A 15,147-nucleotide genomic window follows, 5' to 3' on the forward strand; every position below is an offset into this window, starting at 1 on the left:
ATTTGGATATATCCATCAACTGCAGTCCTAGCAGCGCGCCTCTGAATTTGTTCGACCTCTTTTGCCATGTCTACTACTTTATAAGGGCCTCTCACTCATAGATGCACACTACACTTTCACTTTCACAGAACCCTTTCAAAAACATGTCTTTCATTCGCCTTCTCTAATACTGATTTTGTGTGGTCCTCCCGCTTCACATCGCTTCTCAGTGTCACTCTTGGTTACTTAAAGCATGAACTTTTCTACTCGAGGAAAGCAAAGAAAACCGCACTTTCCGCCTGATCTTCACTATTTTTAATGAGGTCGACCGGAATTATTTGCTATTTTGAGTATCCCAATTTTATGCAGGTGTTGAAAACTGACAACTACCGTCAGGCCTTCTTTACAGATTAGCCCCGGTCAGATTCCGTGAGTAGTAAACTTCGTCGATTATGAAAATGCATTATCGCGTGGTCTACTATGGAGGATTATATCACTGAAACAGAATATTTCTTTTTTACAACTCGGGCCGACGTTCTTTCTTGCTATCTTTGCTACCACTTGTAAAATATTTATCTTTGAACATACCAAGAAATTTTTATAGAAATCGTCAGGCAGTACCGTAGGTGTTTTCATGTAAACGTCATTCGAGTACATAGCAAGGAAGTTACAACTGAAAAAAATTCTTGCTACCCCACTAAAAGTCAGGTGTGCACCCTTGCTGCAGTATTACTGGTGCAGACTTGGTTAGACTGGCCTGACAAGTGGATCGCGCCTCCTCCTCATCGCCGATTTTGTCCAAATGTACGGTATATGCAGGGCAGAGCCGTAATTAAGTGACAGAAGCGGGAACTATAGATGGCCTAGAGTTTAGAAAAAACAGAATTTTTGGCGCGAGTAGGGCGAGGCACGAGTCCTTTATGTCAGCATAGTTTCCAGGCAGCGGTGGTGGAGCAGAATTAGTAAAGAACGGTAATTCGAGGGGCTTGTGGTCGAGTCACTACGAAAATTTTTTATTTTTTTATTTTCAATTTTGGAGTTAATTACTCTCTAAATAAACCTAAATGATGCTCAATATATTGCATTTATTAATATTTTCATGTAAAGAGTGAAAAGGAAATGCAAAGGAAAATTTGTGACTGTAAATAAATTCCCAAGAAGAATTATACATACAGCGTCCACGAGGACTCTGCGAATAACTTTCTAAGAAGGGACTTCGTATTCCGTTAGTTTCATTTTGACCTTCGAGTAGCTCTCTGCAGCTGCACGAGAACAGTAGATTCCCAGTGCAGGTAAAACCGGCCCATCGGCCGCTGGGGACAACGCTAGCAACGAATACGGAGCTCATTCGCTTGCTAGCTCTCGACCGAGTCACGTGAATTTTTCGAGGATATTGTAAGAACGCAGTGTCAATATTGTTTTTTTCTATAGAAACTTTAAAACAACCATGCAATTTTAAAAATGTTGCGTTTATAATGTATGCAAGGTGCCGATAAAATTCTCCTATTTTTACGACGAATATCACTGCAGCATGCATCAACTGTAAAATAATAAAAGTATCTGATTTTTACAGACGAAGTTCTCGTGAATTTCTTCCTGGAAATTTATTTGCAATCCCCAATTTTCCTTCGCCTTTCTTTTTCATGCCTTTTATGAAAATGTTAATAAGTACAATGTATTATGAATTACTTTGGCATATTTTTATGTAAGTAACGTAAAATTAAAAAAAATGTTTCCTCGTAGGGACTCCACCCCATCACTCTTGCTGTACTAAATGGTTCTGAGCACTATGGGACTCAACTGCTGTGGTCATTAGTCCCCTAGAACTTAGAACTACTTAAACCTAACTAACCTAAGGACATCACACACATCCATGCCCGATGCAGGATTCGAACCTGCGACCGTAGCAGTCGCACGGTTGCGGACTGCGCGCCTAGAACTGCGAGACCACTGCGGCCGGCTCTCGCTGTACTCTTTTGTACTCTTCCCACTGCGCCAACCGCTGCCTGGAAACAACGCTAAAATAAATAACTCATACCTCCCCCTACCAGTGCCAAAAATCCTACTTTTTTTCTAAACTCTAAGCATTCTGGAGATGTCACTTATGTTACTTGCATTTCTGGCCAGGCCCTGCATATAGAATAAATTGGGGTGAAATTGTGGCTACTAGTAGGAGCAATCCCCTTGGGAGTTTACTTTTATTGCACTGTATGCTTCGTCAGCATGGAAATATACACCTATCATAATCGTATATCCTGGGCTGAGGCTGCCTGCGTTTCCCTAGCGCTCTTACATTGGATGTATCCAAGACAGCACAACACTTGGGTTTTGGATCCGGTTTCTTCTCATTATGTGTCATTCTCTTTGAAATTGTGTTTTCCTTGCATTCACGCCCTATATTTGTTAATTTGTTTGTACTATGTCTTTGTATATAAAGAAATTTTACAGTCGGGTAATCTTAAATTTGTGTGTGTGTGTTTTTGTGTGTTTGTGTTTGTTTGTTTGTTTTCCGCTCAAGCAGTCTTTACTCACGTACAAACGCAATTACTCATTTTTAAAAATAACGTTATTTTTAATCGTAATTCTCCACATTCATCCTCGCAACGTCACCGAGGTTGCCTCATTTTGTCACCATTATTTTTTTTTTTAAAAAAAAAGTTGTCCGTGCGCCGAGCTACGACCGTACCATACAGACCACATACTCAGAAAGCATGAGATATCGACAATTTCTTTAGGTAATTTAGAACGGATGATTGATTTATTGGGCCTGTTCCCCTACCTGCAGAAATTTTCCACCGACGACAAGCACACCACATAATACAGATAAAACTAAAAGTTAAACCAAAACGCCCCATATTTCTCATGAAAACATGCTAACAGCGTCTCTCGGAATTCTCACAACGTCAGGTAGGGACGTGACACCGCACGCAAACCCTCGCAATGATATTTGTCCTCGGCCTCTGGAGATATGAAACGGAGCGAGTACGGGTGTAATTGTCGGGTTGCATACTTCACAAATCAAGGCGCCGCTGTTAAATCAGTGCTACTACCGGGCTTCCTGCGCTCCCACTCTAGTTTCGCGAGTATGACGAATTTGAGAACTGTGGCGCTGCGGTCGCTTCATACTCTAGACTCGGTGTCTTTTGCTGAAGTATGAAGGATCTTAAGGCTAGTTGTGACTTACTCTAAGGTTGGAAGACGAGTACACCACCCTGCTGCTGCAAAGTAACACTGACAAGGCGAAACGACCCATTGTCGCGGTCAGATGGCCTTCAACGAAGCTGGGTTTAGTGAGACTGTGGAGGGGGTAAGACGAAAATTAATTGATGCAAAACAGGTAATTGCAAATGAGTTCCATTAGAGGAGGAGTGATATCTAGGATAAGTTTCGCGCTAAAGCCCACGTATCAGGCGAAATATACACAACTTTCGTCAATGCAAACAAAATGTTTGTGTACTTGGTTACTCGATCTCCACCACCAGAAGATAACTGACCTGCGTCAAACGAAAACTAGGCACAGAGTAGCGTCACCTCCACATTGCCGCGACAAAAAAGTGTGCCATTTCTGTATTCATGTGGTCACGGCAATCTGCATTTATGGGCTAACAACGAGTTGCGTAGTTTATCATTCATTTCTGTAATTTATTTTAATAATTAATCTCCATTTACAGTTTGCATTTCATACTCGCGTCACGTTTTCTGATACTGTCGTTAGAGCCGGCAATGCCTCTAAAGTATGTTTATGTCAACGTAACTGTTAGACGTTCTCTGAATAGATATCAAATATTAAAATATAGTTCCGTGTTCGAAAAACAGAACAATATTCACTGCTAACCCATCAGTTTTTATATTCGTTTATGACTTGCTCCTGTCACTAAGGCAAAAATTCAAATGGCTCTGAGCACTATGGGAGTTAACATCTGAAGTCATCAGTCCCCTAGACCTAGAACTACTTAAACCTAACTAACCTAAGGACATTACCACATCCATGACCGAGGCAGGATTCGAACCTGCGACCGTAGGAGCAGCGCGGTTCCGGACTGAAGCGCATAGTACCGCTCGGCCACAGCGGCCGGCTTCACTTAGGCAGGTCAGGCATTTTGTGGCATTTGAACTTGCACTTGAGAATGGCAATAATGACGAACTCATGGTTACGTGAAATAAATAAAGAGTAATTTACGGTTTAAGGTCGGAAATTTTTTCAAAACGGTTGCGTATTTGACTGGAACTTTGCAAGTCCGTGGTTATGTGTAGATCTCCTGTACTCGTTCCTTTTTCTGACCTAGTCACGACAACGGACTCAGGTGATGAGCCGGCAGCGTCGGAGACTTGAAGTGTCGAACCTACGAACACACGGAGACAGCGAGTTCGGAGATTGCGTCACATCACTTCTTGGCGAGAGTAAAGCGAGTGTAAGGAGTTCATTTCTGATCTCTGTCGCGCGCCGCGCTATCAAATTCGCCTTTTCCTTAGTCAGTTAAGCTCCGTCTGCAGTCGATCAAATTTCTCTACATAACAGGTGTATCTTAAGCACACAGCACCGTGTCGTTCACGTGAATTGCACGGCCACAATAATCAGGTTGCCCTATGCACACGAAAGTCTGCAAAACGTGCAATACAGAATAACTGGAATGAAGCTCCCAAAATAATCATCACACTTCTTCTAGAACATGATTTCTGACTTTGAGAAACCAGTACGTTGGGCAGCCACCACGTTCTAGAAACATGGCTTCTAAACGTTGCAGCAACCGGTTTTCACATTATCTAACTAAAAGAATGCAGTGTGTCACATAAAGAAACCCAGACAACGTACACAGCAAAGCAGCACTTACAGAGTAGGAAAACAAACACACACACACACACACACACACACACACACACACACACACACACACACACACACAGAGAGAGAGAGAGAGAGAGAGAGAGAGAGAGAGAGAGAGAGATGCACGCACACGTGCGGTCTAGAATACCTAAGCGAAATGCATGGCGTCATGTTCTACCAATGATCTACTGTCCGTGCGACAGCAATATGGCAGACAACCGGGCGTGCAATGTGACGTAATCTGCGGTAGAACAGTACGCGCAGTTCTAAAAACATTCCCATTCGTCCATCTGCGTCAACTCTGTGATGTAAATGTATTAAGTCATCGTAACTTATCTATGCAGTGATGCTTCCAGAATAATAAAGGTAGACTTCTTCGTTTTAAGGGCTGTGGTTCTCTCCGCCATACACCATACGGTGTTTGCGGGAAATGTATGTAGACGCAGCTGCTGGATATTTAGTTCTGATACTGTGCATACAAGTGGTCAAAGTAGTCTAGCGAGTAGAGCGCTAGACTAGGGCTCTGGCGGTCCCGGGTTCAGTCGCGGGTAGGAGTGGGATTTTCCCTACTTCAAAGGACGGACCCAGGTCGACTCAACAGGACCGGGGACCCGGTCATGGAGTTGAGCCCCAGGCCTGTCCACACACCTGCTGAAAGGCATTTGTCACCACACACACACTACGTCACCTGTATTACTAACCCTGTTGCCCGTTGCCTGTCAAACGGCTGACAGAGGCAACAAAAATCTGATTTTCAGTATTTCGCATTGTTATTGTCCGAATTCAGAATGTAGTCTTAATCCGCTCATTAAGAGGTATAATCTAACGTTAAATTATACACTCCTGGAAATGGAAAAAAGAACACATTGACACCGGTGTGTCAGATCCACCATACTTGCTCCGGACACTGCGAGAGGGCTGTACAAGCAATGATCACACGCACGGCACAGCGGACACACCAGGAACCGCGGTGTTGGCCGTCGAATGGCGCTAGCTGCGCAGCATTTGTGCACCGCCGCCGTCAGTGTCAGCCAGTTTGCGGTGGCATACGAGCTCCATCGCAGTCTTTAACACTGGTAGCATGCCGCGACAGCGTGGACGTGAACCGTATGTGCAGTTGACGGACTTTGAGCGAGGGCGTATAGTGGGCATGCGGGAGGCCGGGTGGACTTACCGCCGAATTGCTCAACACGTGGGGCGTGAGGTCTCCACAGTACATCGATGTTGTCGCCAGTGGTCGGCGGAAGGTGCACGTGCCCGTCGACCTGGGACCGGACCGCAGCGACGCACGGATGCACGCCAAGACCGTAGGATCCTACGCAGTGCCGTAGGGGACCGCACCGCCACTTCCCAGCAAATTAGGGACACTGTTGCTCCTGGGGTATCGGCGAGGACCATTGGCAACCGTCTCCATGAAGCTGGGCTACGATCCCGCACACCGTTAGGCCGTCTTCCGCTCACGCCCCAACATCGTGCAGTCCGCCTCCAGTGTCCAGTGGTGTCGCGACAGGCGTGAATGGAGGGACGAATGGAGACGTGTCGTCTTCAGCGATGAGAGTCGCTTCTGCCTTGGTGCCAATGATAGTCGTATGCGTGTTTGGCGCCGTGCAGGTGAGCGCCACAATCAGGGCTGCATACGACCGAGGCACACAGGGCCAACACCCGGCATCATGGTGTGGGGAGCGATCTCCTACACTGGCCGTACACCTCTGGTGATCGTCGAGGGGACACTGAATAGTGCACGGTACATCCAAACCGTCATCGAACCCATCGTTCTATCATTCCTAGACCGGCAAGGGAACCTGCTGTTCCAACAGGACAGTGCACGTCCGCATGTATCCCGTGCCACCCAACGTGCTCTAGAAGGTGTAAGTCAACTACCCTGGCCAGCAAGATCTCCGGATCTGTCCCCCATTGAGCATGTTTGGGACTGGATGAAGCGTCGTCTCACGCGGTCTGCACGTCCAGCAAGAACGCTGGTCCAACTGAGGCGCCATGTGGAAATGGCATGGCAAGCCGTTCCACAGGACTACATCCAGCATCTCTACGATCGTCTCCATGGGAGAATAGCAGCCTGCATTGCTGCGAAAGGTGGATATACACTGCACTAGTGCCGACATTGTGCATGCTCTGTTGCCTGTGTCTATGTGATTGTGGTTCTGTCAGTGTGATCATGTGATGTATCTGACCCCAGGAATGTGTCAATAAAGTTTCCCCTTCCTTGGTGACTCCAAACAAACTTTACATACAATTTCAAGCTTTATCGAAACTTTTTCTCCTGATAACCCCCCCCCCCCCCCCACCACACACACACACACACACACACACAAAACGAAGGAAAAACGGTTATTTCTTAACTCATTTTCGCTATTCACGCAGTCAAATCTCAGCATCAGGCATGACATTTTAATTTATTGCCTCTTTACTACCAACTCTGTTCGCATTGCAGTTCGCAGACAGAATTATGTCATTGTATGACACACATTTCGGGAGATATGACATAATAAACATTTGGAGGCGAGAAAAACTAGCTTTCGTTTAAAACGGATCTCAGATTAACCAGTTTTATTCGCCCAGTGTTTCATAATGAGAGCCCTTAACGATTTTCAACAAACTTCAAGCGTAATTTCAAACCTTTCCTCAAATGTTTCTCACTCACTCGCTTAAAGACAAATATGTAAAAAACGAATTCATTTGCAATGATATGTTTCAAGCTGTTTTATACATGGAAGTTCGATTTTTGAAGAATCAGGGGATTTACTGGTATTCAGTTAGAACCGTGACGTTGTAGAGGGCGGGGTGGGGAGAAGGAGAATTTCTCTTCAGTTTCTCCCATAAAGTGAGGATATGGTGTCTGTACATACGTTACACAAGAATTTGCCTTTTTGGCACAGATATTACAAATACATAACGACAAACGAAATCAGTGCCAAACGTAACAATTCTTGTAAGAGCAAGGAACACATCGACCCTTTCGTAAGCAGATACAATGCCGCCACTTACTATTTCAAAGTGAATAACACACGACGTGTATGGTAACAAAACAGCATTTTAGTAGTTCCATACACAGTTGTTACTGCCGGCCGGAGTGGCCGTGCGGTTCTAGGCGCTACAGTCTGGAGCCGAGCGACCGCTACGGTCGCAAGTTCGAATCCTGCCTCGGGCATGGATGGGTGTGACGTCCTTAGGTTAGTTAGGTTTAAGTAGCTCTAAGTTCTAGGGGACTGATGACCTCAGCAGTTAAGTCCCATAGCGCTCAGAGCCACAGTTGTTACTGTGAGGAAAGTATTCCTTTCAATTAGTGTCCAATATGTACCGCCCTTTTATGCATACACTGGGCGAATACGAACAACGAAACACGACACAACAAAGGTTTCGATGGAGTCTACTAGTAAGGCAATATTTTTACGGACAGCTTTCATCGATGTCAGTGACAGCCGCAGGGCGAGGGATAGGACAGTATTTCCGCATCCCGCTTGCGTTTTACTGACAAGACGCATGCTGTATCCGCACCCATTAATCAGTTCAGGTGACGTTTTCCCCATGCATCGTCTCATATTTTGGAGGACGACTGTTCAAATCCCCATCCGGCCATCCATATATAGGTTTAGCGTGGTTTCTCTAAACTGCAAATGTTTTCACGGTTCCTTTAAAAAGGAAACGGCTTATTTATTTCCCCCAATCTGGGCTTGTCGCGACAAGGAGTTTAAACACGAATCTTCCTTCCTTTGTTCCAACTCATTAGCTACGATCGATATCCTGTTCCGACTACACATATACTTTGTATTTCTGGAACGATAATAAATAAATTAGCTACATCTGCTTCTTTTTCTCATACCGGCTGAGCCGAGTCCCTGCATGCATCTGGGCTACGAATAGTTAACGAACGAGTTTTCTTGCACTTGGTCGAAGGAAACTCTTCGGCTGCTCTTGCAGACTGTCCCATTCGGAGTCACATTATGTTGATATTAGGGTGTTTATTCACACTCACAACAGGTAGAGTAATAACTCTGCTGATATACTTATTAATTTATTTAGTCCTACGGTACATTCAACCATCGCTGCATTTCTATCTTTGAAAAGCAAATATGCTCTTCACGCACTAACGAAATGATTTCTCGTGAAAAACACCACACTATAAAAAAAGGTAGGAAATTACCTTGACAGTATTTAGACGTCAACCATTCCTACATCCTTGCTCTAAACATAATCACTCTGCATTGAGACAAGCATTTCATTTATGTGTGAATATGAATTGAAATACATCACACATCAGCCTGCTTAAATATAGGGTGACTAATTAAACCTTCGCTACTTGAGCCAGTGTAGACGGAAAACCATTTACCGTTTGGGCACTCAACTTAATTGGAATGATGTTCAGACTGCACGCAGCAATATTTGTGTTGTTGGTACTGTTAGCGTCGAGAATTACCGTTAGGCACCGCTACTATTGCGGCGACGTAGGGTTGGAACACAAGCATCAGTGTGTATTACAGGTGCACCCAGGCGCAGTCTGGATAAGGTAAGCATACTTTTGCTCGTAAAGCTGTTTTATCAAAATAACAGCAACAGTACTGCTGCTCTTCGCGAGCATCGACGCAGTAAAGGAACATGGCGAGGTACTCTTTCCGCATCGTGGTTGAACAACATGATTCGCAAGTTCGAATTAAATGGCGATTTGGGAATTGCTCCTGAGAGAGACCGAATGCGAATTGCATCCTAAATTGTTGAAGTTACTGTTGCCATGGCTGAGAATGCTGGTCGCAACGTGCGGTCTTTAAACAGCAGCCCCGGATCTACGATATTTCCGAACCGGGGCAAAAACTTAATGGTGGCGCCCCCGCCCTCCCTCTTCTTCCACTCGAGCGTTTAAGCTACGACATAAAAAATCTATTTTCAAAAATATGTTCATTTTGTAGCATACACCTATATGGAGAGGCTGATATACACACTACTGGCCATTAAAATTGCTACACCACGAAGATGACGTGCTACAGACGTGAAATTAGACCGACAGGAAGATGATGCTGTGATTTGAAATGATAAGCTATTCAGAACATTCACACAAGGTTGGCGCCGGTGGCGACACCTACAACGTGCTGACATGTGGAAAGTTTCCAACAGATTTCTCATACACATACAGCAGTTGACCGGCGTTGCCTGGTGAAGCGTTGTTGTGATGCCTCGTTCGAGGAGGAGAAATGCGTACCATCACGTTTCCGACTTTGATAAAGGTCGGATTTTAGCCTATCGCGATTGCGGTTTATCGTATCGCGACATTGCTGCTCGCCGGTCGAGATCCAGTGACTGTTAGCAGAACATGGAATCGGTGGGTTCAGGAGGGTAATACGGAACGCCGTGCTGGATCCCAACGGCCTCGTATCACTAACAGTCCAAATTACAGGCGCCTTATCCGCATGGCTGTAACGGATCATGCAGCCACGTATCGATCCCTGAGTCAACACATGGGGAAGTTTGCAAGATATCAACCATCTGCACGAACAGTTCGACGACGTTTGCAGCAGCATGGACTATCAGCTCAGAGACCATGGCTGTGGTTACCCTTGACGCTGCATAACTAACAGGAGCGCCAGTCATGGTGTACTCAACGACGAACCTGGGTGCACGAATGACAAAACTTCATTTTTTCGGATGAATCCAGGTTCTGTTTACAGCATCATGATGGTCCCATCCGTGTTTGGCGACATCGCGGTGAACGTACATTGGAAGCGTGTATTCGCCATCGCTATACTGGCGTATCACCCGGCGTGATGGTATGGGGTGCCATTGGTTACACTTCTTGGTCACCTGTTGTTCGCATTGACGGCACTTCGAACAGTGGACGTTACATTTCAGATGTGTTACTACCCGTGGCTCTACCCTTCATTCGATCCCTGCGAAAAACTACATTTCACCAGGATAATGCACGACCGCATGTTGCAGGTCCTGTACGGGCCTTTCTGGATTCAGAAAATGTTCGACTGCGGCGAGAGGTGGTTGTTCTGGGTACTGATTTCTCTGGCTTTATGCACCCAAATTGCGTTAAAATGTAATCACATTTCAGTTCTAGTATAATATATTTTATCCAATGAATACCCGTTCATCATCTGCATTTCTTCTTGGTGTAGCAATTTTAATGGCCAGTAGTGTATGTGCAGTACACAGTGCTGTAAAATGTGATCACAACCTTCCTCATTCAGCGTTTTCTTAAGCATAAAAAGGGAACTGCACTCTAACCATTAAAAACAACCCCATGCCGTAACACCAGTTCTTCTGTACTTTACTGTCGGAACTACACGTCAATGGCAGGTAGCGTTCTCCAAACCCAAATCCTTCCATCGGATTCCCACAGGGTATAGTGTGATTCGTCACTCCAAATCACTCGTTTCCTGTCCGGTGACGTGGTCTTTATACCACCTCAAGCGTCGCTTAGCATCGGCTACAGAAATGTGTGGGTTTAGGAACTGCTCGACCACTGTATCCCATTCTTTATAATTCCCTACGCACAGTCGTTGTGCTAGTTGGTCTGCTGGTAGCTCTTTGGAAGTCACGAGTGATTCCTTCCGCTGATTTAATGTGATTTCTTTATAACCACCCCCCGCAGTGCTCGAAGGTTCCTGTCTGCCACTACATGTAGCCTGCTCGGTCTTGTTAAGCTGTGGTCGTCCCCTCGCTTTTCCACTTCAGTCACATCGACAACAGCCGGCTATGGAAGCTTGAAGTGTTCCTGATGGATTAGTGGCTCAGGTAACACCCGCGTTCGAAGTCACTGCGCTCCTTTAAGGGACCCATTCTACTATTACTGCTTGTCTACTATCAACGCAATAGTCCCTGACTGCTTTCATACAGGTGGCTTCGCCTCTTGCGATACTAGTGGTCAATTCCGCATTACATAATAGTGTCCGGACACTTTTTATCAGATAAGATATGCTGGTCACCGCATCTAATCATATCTTACGAAGATATTTATTGTGCGTTACTTGTCAAGAACACTTTATTTGCTTGGAAGTACCATTGAGCTTCGAAAAGTATGTCCTTGTCTGTGATTCTTCAAAATTGTCCTGTTGTAATTCATGAGGAAATTGTCCAGGGGTGAATGGTCGGGTTTCAGTGTCCACCGGGCACAATATTTCGGCAAGCGTCCACCTTGCCATCATAAGCTGTCCTGTCGAGCACACCTAATGACAGAAACGTGGGCACTTTCGGTAATGTTGTTAGCTTTGGTCGCTGACTTTCGGCCGTTCATTACCTCGACCCGACCTTGTCTACTGTTAACTACCTCTTATTTTTTAATAATAAAAAAGTGGTATATGAAACTGCATAGTAAACAAATCTCGCCGTCTGAAGATGCGGTTACATACTACCCTTCCGTTTCTGAATGAACTGCAGTTCATACTAAAACAGACAGGATTCTCCATTTGTATCACGTTACACAGTCCATTACAACTGTGAAAAACCTACATTTAAGCCGCTGTAATTTTTTGTCCTATCCTCGTCCATGCCGGCCGCTGTGGCCCAGCGGTTCTAGGCCCTTCAGTCCGTAACCGCGCTGCTGCTACGATCGCATGTTCGAATCCTGCCTCGGGCATGGATGTGTGTGACGTCCTTAGGTTAGTTAGGTTTAAGTAGTTCTAAGTTCTAGGGGATTGATGACCTCAGATGTGAAGTCCCATAGTGCTTAGGGCCATTTGAACCATCTTCCTTCATATTTTCCGTGTGTTACTACGGTAAACAGCTGCCAAAAACATGTTTGAAATTTTTCTGGTTTTATTTTTAAGGCTCATGACTTTTTGTGTACTACGTGTGTTAAATAAGCACGTTTCTTCAAAATATCAATCTCTGCTACGAGAAATAACTGACATCAACTATAATTAAAACCCGTTACCTGCTTCAGGCGTTCATCATTAATATGTTTTACTTTCTCTAGAAATTTCCCAATAAAGATATTACGTACAACATTCGGTGAATCACCAATAACTTACACTGCAAATTTTGCGAACACAAAAGTGCTAGTGATGTGCTGTTATCACAGAAGGGATTGGTAGTCATGGGATCGTATTGTTAGCCAATAAACAGATTGTAATAACTATTTTTGTGCAAACATACATCTTTCTAAATGGAACAAAACCTATTGACATTAACAAACTAAAAGTTATGTAAATTAGTATGTCAGTGGTGTTTGTTGCACGATTCACATGCAAGTCGTTTACGAGACATCGTATTTTGAAAAGATTCCACACCAACGCTTGGTTGTGCTAATTTTAATTTTAGTAATTAAAAGCCTCAGTTGCACCGTTTACCTAGATTTTACCGAGGTTTCAGTCGGGATAACCCAACCTTCTTCAGAATAACCGTATCTACCGTTTGTCCATAGTAGACATGGTCGGGCTAAAACTACAAATCCATGAATTATCGTCAGACTATCAAACGAAGCGAAGTCGAGAACAGCGTCTGGAGGCACTCGCGGATGAAAGACGCGAACGGAGAGGTACAGACCGCGCGCGGTCTATACCCCCGCCGGCAGCGACAAGGACTGCGGGAGCTGCTCGACAGTCGTTTCTCCCGCCTCTCTCATTCCTTGCTGAGCCCAGCGCCGATAAGAGCTCCCGCGCGCTGTCTGTACCTCTCCGTTCGCGTCTTTCCTCCGCGAATGCCTCCAGACGCTGTTCTCGACTTCGCTTCGTTTTATAGCCTGACGATAATTTATGGATTTGTAGTTTTAGCTTGACGATGTCTACTATGGACAAACGGTAGATACGGTTATTCTGAAGGTTAGCTATCCCGACTGAAACCTAGGTAAAAAATCTAGGTAAACGGTGCAACTGAGGCCGTTAATCATTAAAATTAAAATAAGTATTTACACAGTTGTTGACAGAGCCGCGAAATCTTGAAGATATTTAGCTTGGTTGTGCCACTGCATTTGCATAGTTGCCAGGGACGATGTTGTTATGTTTGCTTACAGTGTGCTTCCGTGTTCATTGAGTGCACGGTGACTTGCTAGTCTGTCAGTGTGTGACAGTCCAAGTAGTAGGTCGTGAATGGACGATGCGATTTACCAATGCAGAAAACGCCGATATGGTCATTGTGTATGGTGAGTGTAGGAAGAGTGGAATTTGTTCTTGTACGTTGTATGCGGCAAGATATCCCAATAGACGTCAACCATCTAGGCAGTTACTTATCAACCTCTTCAACCAGTTACGTAGAGTGGTAGTGTAACACACAGATAAAGTAACAGAAGGAAGCAAGTGACGACAGAAGAGGGGGGGAAATTGATGCTTTGGCTGCTGTCGCAGTTGATCCGCACGTCAGCTCCCGCACAATCGTATGAGGAAGTGACATGAGTCATACATTTCACGCGAGTGTCTTACGCATTCTCAAAATGGCTCTGAGCACTTAATATCTGAGGTCATCAGACCCCTAGAACTTAGAACTATTTAAACCTAACGAATCTTAGGAAATCACTCACATCCATGCCCGAGGCAGGATTCGAACCTGCGACCGTAGCAGTCGCGCGGTTCCGGACTGAAGCACCTAGAACCGCTCGGCCATCGCGGCCGGCTACGCATTCTCCATCGACATAGGTTCCATCCCATTTACATATCTCTCCATCAAGTGCTGCATGGAAACGATTATGAGAGTCGTGTTAACTTCTGTGCATGGACATCAAGACAGAATACTACTGATCTTGTTTAGAGATGAAGCCACATTTACCAATCGCGCCCAGGCAAACCGCCAAAACATGCACTATTGGTCTATTGACAATCCCCGTTGACTTTGTCAGTTGTAACGTCAGTGTGCATGGACCGGTTTCTCCCACGGATTTGACGTCTGGAGAATTTCAGAATTTTCTGCGGGGAAATTTGAAAGAGGCTATCTACAAGGACATACCATCTACAACCGATGATAAGCAAGGACGTATTACTGTAGCCTGCTCGACATCTCCGCTGAAATACTAGCACATGTGTAGCAGTCGTTCCATACCAAACTGGAAGCGTGTATTGCCTCTGCCGGTGGTCATTTTTAAAACAACCTGTGATGATGATCAGTAGCCTCATTACTGGTCAGAATCCACATAATTAGTGTATCCGCTTGTTTTGTTCTTTAATGTGTCCTACGACAGGTACTGTACAAGTGTTGTTGTGGGAACTTTTCAAAATACGATATCTCGTAAACGCCTCGCTCTAGAATTCTGCAACAAACACCAGTGACATTCTAATTTGCCCTGCTTTGTTTGATAATGTTAATAGGCATTGTTCCATTTAAAAAAGTTATGTTCGCACAAAAAATGCACTTTCTAAACATTGTGTCAATCTGTTGATTGGCTAACAATACATGCACCTGAC

General features: G+C 44.9%; 1 protein-coding gene across 11 annotated transcripts in view; it reads left to right on the plus strand.

Moving 5' to 3' along the window:
- The window catches only part of LOC126298824 (solute carrier family 41 member 2-like), an 874,873-nt gene that overhangs the window by 607,484 nt on the left and 252,242 nt on the right, over positions 1-15,147 (plus strand). The window lies entirely within an intron of this gene.

This window comes from Schistocerca gregaria, chromosome X (genome assembly GCF_023897955.1).
Source record: "Schistocerca gregaria isolate iqSchGreg1 chromosome X, iqSchGreg1.2, whole genome shotgun sequence".
Classification (NCBI taxonomy): Eukaryota; Metazoa; Arthropoda; class Insecta; order Orthoptera; family Acrididae; genus Schistocerca; species Schistocerca gregaria.